Source organism: Siphateles boraxobius, unplaced genomic scaffold (assembly GCF_051911475.1).
Source record: "Siphateles boraxobius isolate OS27281-9 unplaced genomic scaffold, OSU_SipBor_1 19, whole genome shotgun sequence".
In the NCBI taxonomy this organism is placed as follows: domain Eukaryota; kingdom Metazoa; phylum Chordata; class Actinopteri; order Cypriniformes; family Leuciscidae; genus Siphateles; species Siphateles boraxobius.
The window spans coordinates 1,796,394-1,813,062 of NW_027508799.1; the positions used below are offsets into that span (position 1 = coordinate 1,796,394).

The 16,669-nt window shown below is 44.5% G+C and overlaps 3 non-coding genes across 3 annotated transcripts; all 3 read left to right on the forward strand.

The window, feature by feature from the left end:
- Positions 1-7,784: 7,784 nt before the first annotated feature.
- Positions 7,785-7,856, forward strand: trnap-agg (transfer RNA proline (anticodon AGG)). The gene has a single exon. It is a non-coding gene; the product is annotated as a tRNA-Pro (tRNA).
- A 255-nt stretch (positions 7,857-8,111) lies between these two features.
- Positions 8,112-8,184, forward strand: trnaf-gaa (transfer RNA phenylalanine (anticodon GAA)). Its single transcript has one exon. It is a non-coding gene; the product is annotated as a tRNA-Phe (tRNA).
- Positions 8,185-11,526: 3,342 nt separating this feature from the next.
- Positions 11,527-11,598, forward strand: trnap-agg (transfer RNA proline (anticodon AGG)). The gene has a single exon. It is a non-coding gene; the product is annotated as a tRNA-Pro (tRNA).
- Positions 11,599-16,669: the final 5,071 nt, after the last annotated feature.

The following is a 16,669-nucleotide window of genomic DNA, read 5'->3' on the forward strand; positions in this document are numbered from 1 at the left end:
AATACATTTTCTGTCGGATTTTTTTTTATCTGAAGCCAAATTAGATCACAGAAGATTATTTAAAACACTCGACTTGCGTTATAAAGTAAGTTTGGAGCACAAACATGGTTTTAATTCACCATCGTGTATTGATGGTGTGCTAAGCTAACATGCTAGCTAGCCAAGGTGCACCTGCCACCAGCAGTTATTGTTTTATGATTTTTTTCTAAATAGGAATGCTTACTGAAATGTTTCAGTGCATTTGATACCAGTTTCAAATATTTAGTGAGAACTTTGATAAAAGAAATTAGGTTTTGAAACCCTATGAATAGCCTGTGAATAGCCAGTCGTTAGTAGCTATAATGCAGACAAAAGAAATGCATATTTAGAGCCATAACCAGTCTGGAGAGGTGTAAATGTGTGCAGGGGAGACTGACAATGAAGGGGGCTCGTTTGCACCACAAAACAATAGAGACAATAGACTGAATAGATGACTCAGAAGATGACTAAACATCAGTTTGCATTTTAGAGTCTAATCAAAATAAAGTAATTTGACATGATCTTGAAAAAACATTTAACTAAATACAGAGTTTTAGACTTATCATTTTCAGATTTTAAATATAAAATGGTCACACATATGGCTTTAGCTGCAGTGCATTTCTAGATTGCTCCAGGGCCAACTTCAATTTTATTTTTATGAAGATGTTTCATAAAAATAAATTTCTAATAACTTTACAAAACTTTGAAGCTATTTAAAAAAAAAATTCATTATGAAAATAATTAATTCTACATTTACAATAAACTACTAGGTGTCAGCTTTCAAATGAGATCATACTTGTGCTTTTAGTGCAAAGGGTTCTTGAACTGTATCTGTTTAAGTTTGGGTATGCCATTTCTGGGGATTTTTCAAAAGTGGGCTTGAAGCTTAACAGGTTAAGCCCAAGCAACCATGAAAACCTGTTTGTTCCTCTTGCTGGGAGTGGTCCACTGATGAATGTTTGAACTTTCAGTCTTTTAAGTGTTTCAAAAAGTTCATTGAAATCCTTTTTAAGAAGTTCCGACTGCTCTTTATGAATATCATTCTTCCCCACATGAATGATGAGTCGATTTGCAGTCTTATGTTTCATCAGAATGTTCTGAAGTTCCCTGTTTACATCAGAAGTTGTTGCTTGTGGAAGGCAGCACATTGTTGTATCCCTGCTATTAATGTTTCTGATTACGGAGTCGCCCACTATCAGAGTCCTGGGCTCGACTGCACTGTGAGCTGAGTGCCGCTGTCTGCTCGACCTTGAGCCCCAGTTAGCATCAGTGTTAGCTACTGGCTGATTCTGTCTGTGTGCGATCACATTCATCAAATTTGGGGATTCCTCATTCATTAATACTTCAAATCTGTTCTCAAGATGTATAGGCGGTGGTAGGAGACCAGTGTTTGCAGTCCTTGTCAGAGCCGTATCTGGGGTAGAGGATGCTACTGCAGTAATATGTGATGCTCGTGACAATCTGATGTCTCGAGTGCCTTTGGGTCTCGCACCCTGTTTGTGCCATCGATTAGTAAAACGATCGGCTTGTTTCTCTACACTCAGTATGGCCTGTCGAGAAGCACTAGATTCATGGGACTCACCGGCTGTATGCTGAGGACGTCCATGACGAAGCTCTGTTGTGTGTTCCGTCTGGTTTGGTGGTCCCGCAATTAACTTTTTTTCAAGAATTGCAATCCTTTGTAAAAGTCTGTGGCAGTTGGAGCAGCAAGTAGATTCCAGAGGAGGCATTTTCTTATCCTTATGAATGTAGGCAGTTGTGTTTTCTCTTCCCCGGAATGTAAGCTTTCAGTGGGAGGCTGGTCGAATAAAATAATTCTGCTTTTTTTTGTAGTAATCCAAGCGTTTGAGCACCGTGCTGATTTGCTGAAGTTAAAATTAGGTGATAAAAGGAGATAAAATATAGAAATATAAAAGCGATAGAGCAAAGCGCGGAGCAGTAAGCGAGAGCGTCTGAACAGTAGCTGAGCAGGAAGTAGTCGTCATCAGTAGTAATTATCGTCATCTTTGCAACAGGTAAGTCTATTCTTCACAACTGTATAATCGATCATTATTTATTAATAAACAGTGTTTGTTTTTAGACAATTAAACATGCCAATAAAGCTAGCTGGCGTGTAATAGCACACGTTTTCTTCTGTACATGTGAACCTGCAACTTTACCATGATATACAGTAAAAAACATGCCACTACTGTCAAGATAATTATCCGACCGCTAATTAAGCTATATCCTCCTTAAACCATTTTTTTGTTGTTGTTAATTTAGTATTTTTTTGTGTCATTCATTACATTATTTTGAGCACAAGAAGATTTTTACTAAAACCTTTAAAAAAAAAGTTTAATTCATATATGTTATACTATAGTATGTTATACACCAGTATACATATTTATGTTATCTTTTTAAATACTATGTTATACATATTTAAAAAGACATGAATAGGCAAAAACAAGTGTTTTTTTGTTTCAACAAATGATTCTCAACTATGTTATAAAAGATATACCAAAACGATTTGATATACCATTTTAAGTTTTAGATCTGTTTGATGATCATATTATTATGAATTGTCATAAACGCCTTTATGTTATATTTGGTGTTTCTTAGTAATCTCTGCCACAAAAGCTAAACAAAACAAAACGATTTAAGCATGGCATGATACCAGCAAGATTGTACCAAGAAGTGTTATTGATTTTCTTATTAAAAAGTTCATCACACTATTTACAATTTGTACACAAGGCAATTCAAAGTGATTCACAGTTGTATAAAAACAATAATGCTTATGCGCATAATAATAATAATCATTAATTATTATAATATTATAATAATTAATTACATAAAAAAGAAATGCTGTAGTAAAATACTTTCAGTTGGAATATGACAGCTATGTAACGTGCTGTTTATGCCTGTGTCCTTTCAGATTATGTATGCATACCCGGTTTTACGAAGAACCTCTGAGGGTCGACTCCTTATGGGGCCAACTGAGGAGGCCAATAGGAGGAAGATCGTGTTGGCAGGGAGGGCCAGGTGTAAGGAGGAGGTCCTGGCTGAGGCCACTGCCTTTGTGAGGCAGAATGGAGGGAATCCTGGAGACCAGTTCCTGGTTCTGGCTCACTGCAAGATCCAGTTTGGGAAACACCAGGGTCAGAGGTTCCTGTGGCTGCTGGAGAACTCACTGGGGTATGCCTGCTATCTGGTCAGCAGCATTTTGGGGGAGGAGGAGAGGGACAACCCGCTGTCTGACAACAAACACCTGTTCCTCAGATACACCTCGAAGATCAGGGAGGTAGGCGAGGCTGTGGAGGTGTGTCATATAAAACAGAACATGCTGCAGGAGGCCCAGAGGACAGGAGACTCTGGATGTCTGATGGTGGAGTTTGGGGATTTTAAGGGTAGGTCAATGAAGGAGGTGTATGAGGACCCAAGCAAGGAGGCCCAGGCTATTATCATCACCTACCTGAAGAAGGCAAAGGCCGGGCCTAACACCAATATGGCCCTTTTCAAAGCATACATGCTGAAGAGGCAGGCTCCAGCCCACGTGCCCACCACCACTGTGCCCACTGCATCTGTCCTCACTGCTGCTGTGCCCACTGCCACTGTGTCTGTTCCTCCTCCACCTACTGCCACTAAGAACAGACCACTGCTGGCGACCAATGTGAAGGCCCTGTTGGCGTGGGGGAAGCATTTATCTGCTTCACAGCTGGCACAAAATATTTTGTCTCCAGCCAAACCCTGTAAGTGATTTGCAAGCTTTAAAATCATTACAGTATATATTATGCAGTATATATGTCTAACGAAAATACGTGTTCAACAGCTGCAGGACCACGTGTACCACCTGCGTCTGAGTCCGCAGCCCGGAGACAGCTCTTTACATGTGGTGAGTATCACTTAACGCATACAAGTGTGTTGGTGACATGTGCTTAGTGTTTTATGTTATTTTACAGACTCTGCTGCTACGGATTTTTTTGAGGAGGAAGATGACCTGGAGATGGCAACTGTAGCCTCGCAAGCTGAGGAACAACTTCCTCAAGGTATGTAAATCTTAAACAATATTTTACAAACAATTACAAATAAAACAAAACAGTATTTTTTAAATGACATATTATTTTATTTCACAACACAGAGGAATGGCACTTCTCAGGTGTCAATCTACATTCACTCTTTGAGTGAACATCCTCAAAGGAAAAAAGATAATTTAAAGGTGTATGTAAAAGGTTTTATTTCATTTTTTATCGTAATCACTGACTAAAGCTCATTCTTGTCATCTCACACTTCCCCCACTCCCCTTGGAATAAGTGGCTGTTGTAGTGTTTGGTCTGCTTCGCTTCACACTTGGCTGATCCCATCTTTTTTTCTTCTTGTATTTCTTCTAATGGTGCTTGGATGAAAAACAGGATGATTTTCACTGCTTCCTTCCATCTTTTAATCATCATGTCATCTCTCTACTAATCATACATGCTTTGCAGTAAACCTTGTAATCGCAGTAGCTGTCCAGCAGAGCTGAGAAAGTCATGCAGTGAAAGTCTAAAACAATAAGATCATTTTGTTGTGTTTTTTTACGCTCCAGCCACTTCAGGCTCGAGAGGCCCTGCTCCTGCCCCGGCTTGTGCTACTGCCCCTGCTCCTGCCCCTTGTCCTGCTCCTCCAGCAATGTGGACCCCTGGCCAGGTGTCCCAGTCGCCTGCAGAGCTTCCTGTCCACTGGAAAGAGCAACTCCCATCTTTCCAGCAAGGCCTTCAACCCCTGTCCCTCTGCACCAGGACCATCCTCACTACAGCCACCCACAGGACTGCAGCGCCCTGCCCAGCCTCCTCTGCAGTCTCCTCCTCTGCGCCCTGCCCAGCCTCCTCTGCAGTCTCCTCCTCTGCGCCCTGCCCAGCCTCCTCTGCAGTCTCCTCCTCTGCGCCCTGCCCAGCCTCCTCTGCAGTCTCCTCCTCTGCGCCCTGTTCAGCCTCCTCTGCAGTCTCCTCCACAGCCTTCTGTCCAGCCAAGTGCTGCCTCTGCTCCTGCAACATCAACTGGGTCCAGTGTTGCAGACCAGGCTCCTGTAAGTAAGCTTCTCATTATTCGTATGCAAGTGCTGCAGCGTGATTTCCAATGACCACAACAAAAGAGGCCGCATTTCCTCTGTGCTGGAAACTTTGCACTGGCTACCTTTTAATTGTAGATTTAATAAAAAAATTGCGCTTTAAGCCATGCAAGCTGGAATGTTTGCGGCTCGGCAGCAGCAGGGAGGATGTATGTTTCGGCTCATTGGTATAGGGGTATGATTCTCGCTTAGGGTGCGAGAGGTCCCGGGTTCAAATCCTGGACGAGCCCATTATTAGGCTTTGCTTTTAATCTCTTCAGCCTGATTAGGGCAACCAGGATATTTATATCCCGGGTTTCGGCAGAGGAACCACGTCCGCCTCTTTTAGTCTACCTGATTCCACCTAGCCTCATCGCTATCTGCCTCTCAGACAGCCAGCTATCAGGAAGTGTTGGTTCCATGGTGTAATGGTTAGCACTTTGGGCTTTGAATCCAGCGATCCAAGTTCCAATCTAGGTAGAACCTTTTTAGGTTCTTTGCGGAAGGGTGCGAAAAAGCAGAGGTGATGCGCAACTGCTGACGTGGCAGTGAAATTGGCAATCTCAAACAGAGTCGGAATTGGGGAAACATGGGCTTAAAAAGCAAAGGCTTCATTTGCTCCTTGCTATCGTGCTTTTGGACTCAATGACTTAAATCTCTGCTGCTCATGGGAAAAGTTGACACACGCCAAGGTTCCATGGTGTAATGGTTTGCACTCTTGGTTCTGAATCCAGCGATCCGAGTTCAAATCTCGGTGGGACCTGCTTTTGCCAGGAATGTGTGCAGTACCTCGTTCGAAAAAACTTTTTCGGCAGCACTGAGCCGCAAGAGCTCATCTAGGTAGTGCCTCTTGAAGGGGGGCGTAAAAAGGATGGACAGCACTGGAGAATGCAGGCATCGATCCCGCTACCTCTCGCATGCTAAGCGAGCGCTCTACCATTTGAGCTAATTCCCCTCGATGATGGAGAGGAGGTGTCCATCGCTCTCAAAGACAAAGACGAGGGCGCGATCACTGGCTACCTTTTAATTGTAGATCCGAGTTCAAATCTCGGTGGGACCTGCATTTGCCAGGAATGTGTGCAGTACCTCGTTCGAAAAAACATTTTCGGCAGCACTGAGCCGCAAGAGCTCATCTAGGTAGTGCCCCTTGAAGGGGGGCGTAAAAAGGATGGACAGCACTGGAGAATGCAGGCATCGATCCCACTACCTCTCGCTTGCGCCTACTGCTTCCTACCGATTGAGCCAAAGTAAGCCCAAAGTAAGCCCACGTGAGCCAATCGTGTTTCTCTGCTGTGGCTTACTTTTGACCAATCGCGTTCTCTCCTGTGGCTTACTTTTGACCAATCGTGTTTCTCTCCTGTGGCTTACTTTTGACCAATCGCCTTTCTCTCCTGTGGCTTACTTTTGACCAATCGCGTTTCTCTCCTGGGTCTGCTCCTGTGGCTTACTTTTGACCAATCGGCGACCGCGATTATTATCGTCATCTTTGCAATCTTTGCAACAGGTAAGTTTATTCTTCACGACTGTATAATCGATCATTATTCATTCATAAACAGTGTTTGATTTTGGACAATTAAACATGCCAATAAAGCTAGCTAGCGTGTAATAGCACACGTTTTCTTCTGTACATGTGAACCTGCAACTTTACCATGATATACAGTAAAAAACATGCCACTACTGTCAAGATAATTAGCCGACCGCTAATTAAGCTATATCCTCCTTAAACCATTTTTTTGTTGTTGTTAATTTAGTATTTTTTGTGTCATTCATTACATTATTATATACATTACTCCAGCCCACGTGCCCACCACCACTGTGCCCACTGCATCTGTCCTCACTGATGCTGTGCCCACTGCCACTGTGTCTGTTCCTCCTCCACCTACTGCCACTAAGAACAGGCCACTGCTGGCGACCAATGTGTAGGCCCTGTTGGCGCGGGGGAAGCATTTATTTGCTTCACAGCTGGCACAAAAGATTTTGTCTCCAGCCAAACCCTGTAAGTGGGTAAGTTTTTTCTTTTTTCTTTAGCCACTGCAGGCTCGAGAGGCCCTGCTCCTGCCCCGGCTCGTGCTACTGCCCCTGCTCCTGCCCCTTATCCTGCTCCTCCAGCATTGTGGACCCCTGGCCAGGTGTCCCAGTCGCCTGCAGAGCTTCCTGTCCACTGGAAAGAGCAACTCCAATCTTTCCAGCAAGGCCTTCAACCCCTGTCCCTCTGCACCAGGACCATCCTCACTACAGCCACCCACAGGACTGCAGCGCCCTGCCCAGCCTCCTCTGCAGTCTCCTCCTCTGCGCCCTGCCCAGCCTCCTTTGCAGTCTCCTCCTCTGCGGCCTGCCCAGCCTCCTCTGCAGTCTCCTCCTCTGCGCCCTGCCCAGCCCCTCTGCAGTCTCCTCCTCTGCGCCCTGCTCAGCCTCCTCTGCAGTCTCCTCCACAGCCTTCTGTCCAGCCAAGTGCTGCCTCTGCTCCTGCAACATCAACTGGGTCCAGTGTTGCAGACCAGGCTCCTGTAAGTAAGCTTCTCATTATTCGTGTGCAGGTCCTGCAGCGTGATTTCCAATGACCACAAAAAAAGAGGCCGCATTTCCTGTGTGCTGGAAACTTTGCACTGGCTACCTTTTAATAGTAGATTTAATCAAAAAATTGCGCTTTAAGCCATGGAAGCTGAAATGTTTGCGGCCCGGCAGCAGCAGGGAGGATGTATGTTTTGGCTCGTTGGTCTAGGGGTATGATTCTCGCTTAGGGTGCGAGAGGTCCCGGGTTCAAATCCCAGACGAGCCCATTATTAGGCTTTGCTTTTAATCTCTTCAGCCTGATTAGGGCAACCAGGATATTTGTGAGAAATTGGGGATAAAATGTGCCAGAGAGAGGCCGGTTAGCTAAGTTGCTTAGAGCGTGGTGCTAGTAACGCCAAGGTCGCGGGTTTCATCCCCGTACGGGCCACTCATTTTCTCTCTGGGACCTTCGCTCTGCTCTTCTCGAAAATGACGGGCGGTCTCCCAGACATCCCTGCTGGCTAAACCATGCAAGTATCTGTCCGAAATGGCTCAGTTGGGAGAGCGTTAGACTGAAGATCTAAAGGTCCCTGGTTCAATACCGGGTTTCGGCAGAGGAACCACGTCCGCCTCTTTTAGTCTACCTGAGTCCACCTAGCCTCATCGCTATCTGCCTCTCAGACAGCCAGCTAGCAGAGTGTGTTGGTTTCATGGTGTAATGATTAGCACTCTGGGCTTTGAATCCAGAAATCTGAGTTCAAATCTCGGTGGAACCTTTTTAGGTTCTTTGCGGAAGGGAGGGAAAAAACAGAGGTGATGCGCAACTGCTGACGTGGCGGTGAAATTGGCACTCTCAAACCGAGTCGGAATTGGGGAAACATGGGCTTAAAAAGCAAAGGCTTCATTTGCTCCTTGCTATCGTGCTTCTGGACTCAATGACTTAAATCCTTGCTATCGTGCTTCTGGACTCAATGACTTAAATCTCTGCTGCTCATGGGAAAAGTTGACACACGCCAAGGTTCCATGGTGTAATGGTTAGCACTCTGGGCTCTGAATCCAGCGATCCGAGTTCAAATTTCGGTGGGACTTGCTTTTGCCAGGAATGTGTGCAGTACCTCGTTCGAAAAAACTTTTTCGGCAGCACTGAGCCGCAAGAGCTCATCTAGGTAGTGCCCCTTGAAGTGGGGCGTAAAAAGGATGGACAGCACTGGAGAATGCAGGCATCGATCCCACTACCTCTCGCTTGCGCCTACTGCTTCCTACCGATTGAGCCAAAGTAAGCCCAAAGTAAGCCCACGTGAGCCAATTGTGTTTCTCTGCTGTGGCTTACTTTTGACCAATCGCGTTCTCTCCTGTGGCTTACTTTTGACCAATCGTGTTTCTCTCCTGTGGCTTACTTTTGACCAATCGCCTTTCTCTCCTGTGGCTTACTTTTGACCAATCGCGTTTCTCTCCTGGCTCTGCTCCTGTGGCTTACTTTTGACCAATCGGCGACCGCTGTTATTATCGTCATCTTTGCAATCTTTGCAACAGGTAAGTCTATTCTTCACGACTCTATAATCGATCATTATTTATTCATAAACAGTGTTTGTTTTTAGACAATTAAACATGGCAATAAAGCCAGCTAGCGTGTAATAGCACACGTTTTCTTCTGTACATGTGAACCTGCAACTTTACCATGATATACAGTTAAAAACATCTCACTACTGTCAAGATAATTAGCCGACCGCTAATTAAGCTATATCCTCCTTAAACCATTTTTTTGTTGTTGTTAATTTAGTATTTTTTGTGTCATTCATTACATTATTTTGAGCACAAGAAGATTTTTACTAAAACCTTTTAAAAAAAAAGTTTAATTCATATATGTTATACTATACTATGTTATACACCAGTATAAATATTTATGTTATCTTTTTAAATACTATGTTATACATATTTAAAAAGACATGAATAGGCAAAAACAAGTGTTTTTTGTTTCAACAAATGATTCTCAACTATGTTATAAAAGATATACCAAAACGATTTGATATACCATTTTAAGTTTTAGATCTGTTTGATGATCATATTATTATGAATTGTCATAAACGCCTTTATGTTATATTTGGTGTTTCTTAGTAATCTCTGCCACAAAAGCTAAACAAAACAAAACGATTTAAGCATGGCATGATACCAGCAAGATTGTACCAAGAAGTGTTATTTATTTTCTTATTAATAAGTTCATCACACTATTTACAATTTGTACACAAGGCAATTCAAAGTGATTCACAGTTGTATAAAAAACAATAATGCTTATGCTCATAATAATAATAATAATATTCATTAATTATTATAATATTATAATAATTAATTACATAAAAAGAAATGCTGTAGTAAAATACTTTCAGTTGGAATATGACAGCTATGTAACATTCTGTTTATGCCTGTGTCCTTTCAGATTATGTATGCATACCCGGTTTTACGAAGAACCTCTGAGGGTCGACTCCTTATGGGGCCAACTGAGGAGGCCAATAGGAGGAAGATCGTGTTGGCAGGGAGGGCCAGGTGTAAGGAGGAGGTCCTGGCTGAGGCCACTGCCTTTGTGAGGCAGAATGGAGGGAATCCTGGAGACCAGTTATTGGTTCTGGCTCACTGCAAGATCCAGTTTGGGAAACACCAGGGTCAGATTTTCCTGTGGCTGCTGGAGAACTCACTGGGGTATGCCTGCTATCTGGTCAGCAGCATTTTGGGGGAGGAGGAGAGGGACAACCCGCTGTCGGACAACAAACACCTGTTCCTCAGATACACCTCGCAGATCAGGGAGGTAGGCGAGGCTGTGGAGGTGTATCATATAAAACAGGCCATGCTGCAGGAGGCCCAGAGGACAGGAGACTCTGGATGTCTGATGGTGGAGTTTGGGGATTGTAAGGGTAGGTCAATGAAGGAGGTGTATGAGGACCCAAGCAAGGAGGCCCAGGCTCTCATCACCTACCTGAAGAAGGCAAAGGCCAGGCCTAACACCAATATGGCCCTTTTCAAAGCATACGTGCTGAAGAGGCAGGCTCCAGCCCACGTGCCCACCACCACTGTGCCCACTGCATCTGTCCTCACTGCTGCTGTGCCCACTGCCACTGTGTCTGTTCCTCCTCCACCTACTGCCACTAAGAACAGGCCACTGCTGGCGACCAATGTGAAGGCCCTGTTGGCGCGGGGGAAGCATTTATTTGCTTCACAGCTGGCACAAAAGATTTTGTCTCCAGCCAAACCCTGTAAGTGGGTAAGTTTTTTTCTTTTTTCTCCAGCCACTGCAGGCTCGAGAGGCCCTGCTCCTGCCCCGGCTCGTACTACTGCCCCTGCTCCTGCCCCTTATCCTGCTCCTCCAGCATTGTGGACCCCTGGCCAGGTGTACCAGTCGCCTGCAGAGCTTCCTGTCCACTGGAAAGATTAACTCCCATCTTTCCAGCAAGGCCTTCAACCCCTGTCCCTCTGCACCAGGACCATCCTCACTACAGCCACCCACAGGACTGCAGCGCCCTGCCCAGCCTCCTCTGCAGTCTCCTACTCTGCGCCCTGCCCAGCCTCCTCTGCAGTCTCCTCCTCTGCGCCCTGCCCAGCCTCCTCTGCAGTCTCCTCCTGTGCCCTGCCCAGCCTCCTCTGCAGTCTCCTCCTCTGCGCCCTGCTCAGCCTCCTCTGCAGTCTCCTCCACAGCCTTCTGTCCAGCCAAGTGCTGCCTCTGCTCCTGCAACATCAACTGGGTCCAGTGTTGCAGACCAGGCTCCTGTAAGTAAGCTTCTCATTATTCGTGTGCAGGTCCTGCAGCGTGATTTCCAATGACCACAAAAAAAGAGGCCGCATTTCCTCTGTGCTGGAAACTTTGCACCGGCTACCTTTTAATTTTAGATTTAATCAAAAAATTGCGCTTTAAGCCATGGAAGCTGAAATGTTTCCGGCCCGGCAGCAGCAAGGAGGATGTAGGTTTCGGCTCGTTGGTCTAGGGGTATGATTCTCGCTTAGGGTGCGAGAGGTCCCGGGTTCAAATCCCGGACGAGCCCATTATTAGGCTTAGCTTTTAATTTCTTCAGCCTGATTAGGGCAACCAGGATATTTATATCCCGGGTTTCGGCAGAGGAACCACGTCCGCCTCTTTTAGTCTACCTGATTCCACCTAGCCTCATCGCTATCTGCCTCTCAGACAGCCAGCTGTCAGGAAGTGTTAGTTCCATGGTGTAATGGTTAGCACTTTGGGCTTTGAATCCAGCGATCCAAGTTCCAATCACGGTAGAACCTTTTCAGGTTCTTTGCGGAAGGGTGGGAAAAAACAGAGGTGATGCGCAACTGCTGACGTGGCAGTGAAATTGGCACTCTCAAACAGAGTCGGAATTGGGAAAACATGGGCTTAAAGAGCAAAGGCTTCATTTGCTCCTTGCTATCGTGCTTTTGGACTCAATGACTTAAATCTCTTCTGCTCATGGGAAAAGTTGACACACGCCAAGGTTCCACGGTGTAATGGTTAGCACTCTGGGCTCTGAATTCAGCGATCCGAGTTCAAATCTTGGTGGGACCTGCTTTTGCCAGGAATGTGTGCAGTACCTCGTTCGAAAAAACTTTTTCGGCAGCACTGAGCCGCAAGAGCTCATCTAGGTAGTGCCCCTTGAAGGGGGGCGTAAAAAGGATGGACAGCACTGGAGAATGCAGGCATCGATCCCACTACCTCTCGCTTGCGCCTACTGCTTCCTACCGATTGAGCCAAAGTAAGCCCAAAGTAAGCCCACGTGAGCCAATCGTGTTTCTCTGCTGTGGCTTACTTTTGACCAATCGCGTTCTCTCCTGTGGCTTACTTTTGACCAATCGTGTTTCTCTCATGTGGCTTACTTTTGACCAATCGCCTTTCTCTCCTGTGGCTTACTTTTGACCAATCGCGTTTCTCTCCTGGCTCTGCTCCTGTGGCTTACTTTTGACCAATCGGCGACCGCTATTATTAGGCAAGGCAAGGCAAGGCAAGTTTATTTATATAGCACATTTCCTACACAATGGTAATTCAAAGTGCTTTACATAGAAGAAATTAAAATAATCAAAAGAAATCAGAATAATTAAAACAGTTTGGAATAAAAGATAAAATACAGAAATAATCAAATGAAATCAGAATAATTAAAACATAAAATAAAATACAGTGCAAACAGTCGGACGAACAGTGGCACAGTGCTCATTCAGTAAATGCACAGTTAAACAGATGTGTTTTGAGTCTGGATTTGATTGTGACTACTGTAGGAGCACATCTGATCTCTTCTGGAAGCTGGTTCCAGCTGCGGCTGGCATAGTAGCTAAAAGCAGACTCGCCATGCTTAGAGTGAACCCTTGGTATTTCTAGCCGATGTGATCCTAATGATCTGAGTGATCTGTTGGGTTTATATTCACTGAGCATATCTGCAATGTATTGAGGTCCTAGGCCATTGAATGATTTATATACCAGTAATAATACTTTAAAATCAATCCTAAATGTAACTGGCAGCCAGTGTAAAGACCTGAGGACTGGTGTGATGTGTTCATATTTTCTGGTTCTGCTCAGAATCCTAGCAGCAGCGTTCTGTATGAGCTGCAACTGTCTTATGGTCTTTTTGGGAAGGCCATTGAGAAGTCCATTACAATAATCCACCCTACTGGTGATGAAAGCATGCACAAGTTTTTCTAAGTCTTGACTGGAAACAAAGCATCTAATTCTTGCAATATTTTTCAGGTGATAATATGCTGATTTAGTTATTGCTTTGACATGACTACTGAAACTAAGGTCTGACTCTAGAGACACACCCAGATTCCTGACTAAATTTTTAGTTGTTTGACCCCTAGACTGAAGGTATGCGTTCACCTTGAGAACTTCATCTTTGTTTCCAAACGCAATGACTTCAGTTTTGTCTTTGTTTAACTGAAGAAAGTTTTGGCACATCCAATTGTTTACTTCATCAATGCATTGGCAAAGGGAGTCAATGGGGCTGTAATCGTTAGGCGATAGGGATAAGTAGAGCTGTGTGTCGTCTGCATAGCTATGGTAAGCCATTTGGTTCTTTCTCATTATTTGGCTCATTGGGAGCATGTACAGGTTGAATAGGAGTGGCGCAAGAATTGAGCCTTGAGGGACTCCACATGTCATGGATGTCCACTCAGACTTATGGTCTCCTATACTCACATAATAACCTCTGCCTCCTAAGTATGACCTGAACCATTTTAGGACTATCCCAGAAAGCCCGACCCAGTTTTCCAGCCTGTCAAGAAGTATTTTGTGATCGACAGTGTCAAATGCAGCACTGAGGTCGAGTAGTACCAGCACTGATAATTTGCCTGTATCAGTATTTAAGCGAATATCATTTATTATCTTTATGAGCGCGGCCTCTGTACTGTGGTGCGGTCGGAAACCAGATTGAAAATGGTCAAAAAATGGTATCCATTCGAGCTTAAGAATTTGTTCAGCTGATTGAAGACAACTTTTTCAATGATCTTGCCTATGAAAGGAAGATTTGATATCGGTCTATAGTTGTTTAATATGGTCTTATCCAGATTGCTCTTTTTCAGGAGGGGCTTGACGACAGCAGTTTTCAGGGAGGTCGGAAAACTCCCAGAGAGAAGTGAGGCATTTACCACTTCCAGGAGATCTGCTTCTAAGCTGTGTAACACATTTTTGAAAAAAGATGTGGGAAGTGCGTCAAGGGCGCAGGTTGATGTTTTTAGTTGCTGTACGGTTTCTTCCAAAATTTTGCCATCAATTTCTTCGAAATCAGACATAGTGGCTACTTTCTCGTGCTGTTGTCTGATCTGCCTGACCCCAGCGCAACTCAAGGATGAGCTGATCACCTTTCTGATATTATTGATTTTCTCAGAGAAGAAAGAAGTAAACTCACTGCACTTTCTCACTGAGAGCATTTCACTGGGAATCTGGCTTGGGGGGGTTGTCAGTCTCTCTACAGTAGCAAAAAGAGTGCGCGTGTTGTTTATATTGCTGTTTATAATATTCGAGAAAAAGTCTGTCTAGCTTTGCTTAGTTCCTTATTGAAAGCATGGATGCTGTCTTTGTAGATGTTATAATGGACTACAAGTTTTGTCTTCCGCCACATGCGCTCTGCTTTTCTGCATTGTCTTTTCATATTTTGCACTGCTGTTGAGTTTCTCCAAGGTGCTTTTTGTCTGCCACTCTTCTTCCTGACTTTCACAGGAGCAATATCATCAATTACACTCTTAACTTTTGAGTTAAAAGAATCAAGGAGAAAATCAACAGAGTCAGCAGATATGCTTGGTGTTAAAGATATAGCCTTCATAAATAGTACACTAGTGTTCTCATTTAAGCATCTCTTCTTGACAGACACAGATCTAGCTTCAATGGCAGGAGAGATCAATATATCAAAGAAAATACAAAAATGATCAGACAGTGCTACATCCTTAATAACAATTGATGAAATGTTTAGACCCTTACTGATAAGTAAATCTAGAGTGTGTCCACGATTATGTGTGGGTCCATGTACATGCTGAGTCAGATCAAAAGTTTTTAAAACAGTTTTGATTTATTTTGCCATATTGTTTTCTGCATTATCTATGTGAATGTTAAAATCTCCAGCAATGGCAAAGCAGTCAAACTCTGAGGAAATTGTTGATAAAAGTTCTGTTAAGTTCTCAGCAAAAGCTGGAGAGTATTTTGGAGGCCTGTAAACAATGATAAGTAAAATGCGTGGAGCACCTTTTAACACAATACCCGGATACTCGAAAGACGGGTAATTCCCAAATGATATTTGCTTACATTGATAGACATCTTTATAAAGAGCAGCTAAACCTCCGCCTCTTCTGACAGCTCTGCAGACACTCATACAAGTAAAGTTAGGAGGGGCTGTTTCATTGAGGACTGCTGCACTGCAACTTTCTTCTAGCCAAGTTTCATTTAGCAACATAAAATCCAGGTTGTATGTGGTTATTAAGTCGTTGACTAAAAGTGATTTATTTTTAAGTGAGCGGATGTTTAAAAGTGCTAACTTAACAGTCTTACTTTTTGTCCCTACAGCAATCTTGGTATGTCGTTTAATAGGCACCAGATTAGATGGGTTTGCTGTACGGCTTTTGAAGGCCTTAGACTTTCTATCATGTATTCGAACAGCAATAGAAAAAGATACAGGCACACTGGGTTCCCGCTTGTTCTGTAAACATTTGAGAAAGTTATTGTTATCATAGCGGGGACCCGACACATATCACTGAGAGCTGGTATCAGTTGTTTTTGGTTCACCTCGAGCCGCTGGAGGAGGGTGTGGGCCCTGGCACTGTGGCAGAGGCCGAAGAGCTCTCACAGGAGGAGGGGGAGGAGGAGGAGGAGGGGGAGGGGGAGGGGGAGGGGGAGGGGGAGGGCGAGCTGGGCCCGCAGGCTTTGGTGGTTGTGGGGCCTGGCGTTTTTTGGTTGGTATCTGGGGGCTCGCAGCAAAAGAGTGGGATAGTCTAGTTCCAGCATGCACCAGTTGTTCCATTTTCTCTGAGAAGCACAGAAGTGGAGATGCTGGAGAGAGTGATAATGTTTCCGGTGAGAGGGATTTTTGCTCTGGTGTTATTGGAGGCTGTAATATGCTGTCCTGGTTTCCCTGGCTGTTTTCCAGAAAGTCGTCTATGGGTGCTGTATCTTGGAGCAGTGCTGGTATGTCACAGTCTGTCTGTGGTGAGCTCTGTGGGCAGGGCTCAGCTGAGATTGTGTCCGTGAGCAGAGGTTGTTGTGGCTGAGTGGTGTTATCACTGTCCTTGTGTGATGTGTCAACCGCATGTCCATTCAGGTGCTGAAGTGAAATCCTGTGGTCATTCATACTGTATCCAGGTGTGTGTGTGCCATTCAGGTTGAGTGGATTGGCACACATTGCAGAAGGATGACGGAGGGAGAAGTAGATATTGTCCTTTAGCACTCTTGAACCAAGTTTGTTTGGGTGGTTGGCCATCCTGTTGAAACAGTTGCCTCTGACTCCAGAAAAGATTGAAGTTGTCAATAAAGTTCACTCCTTTTATATTGCAGGTTTTTTGCAGCCATGTATTAAGCCCAAGCAACCGTGAAAACCTGTTTGTTCCTCTTGCTGGGAGTGGTCCACTGATGAATGTTTGAACTTTCAGTCTTTT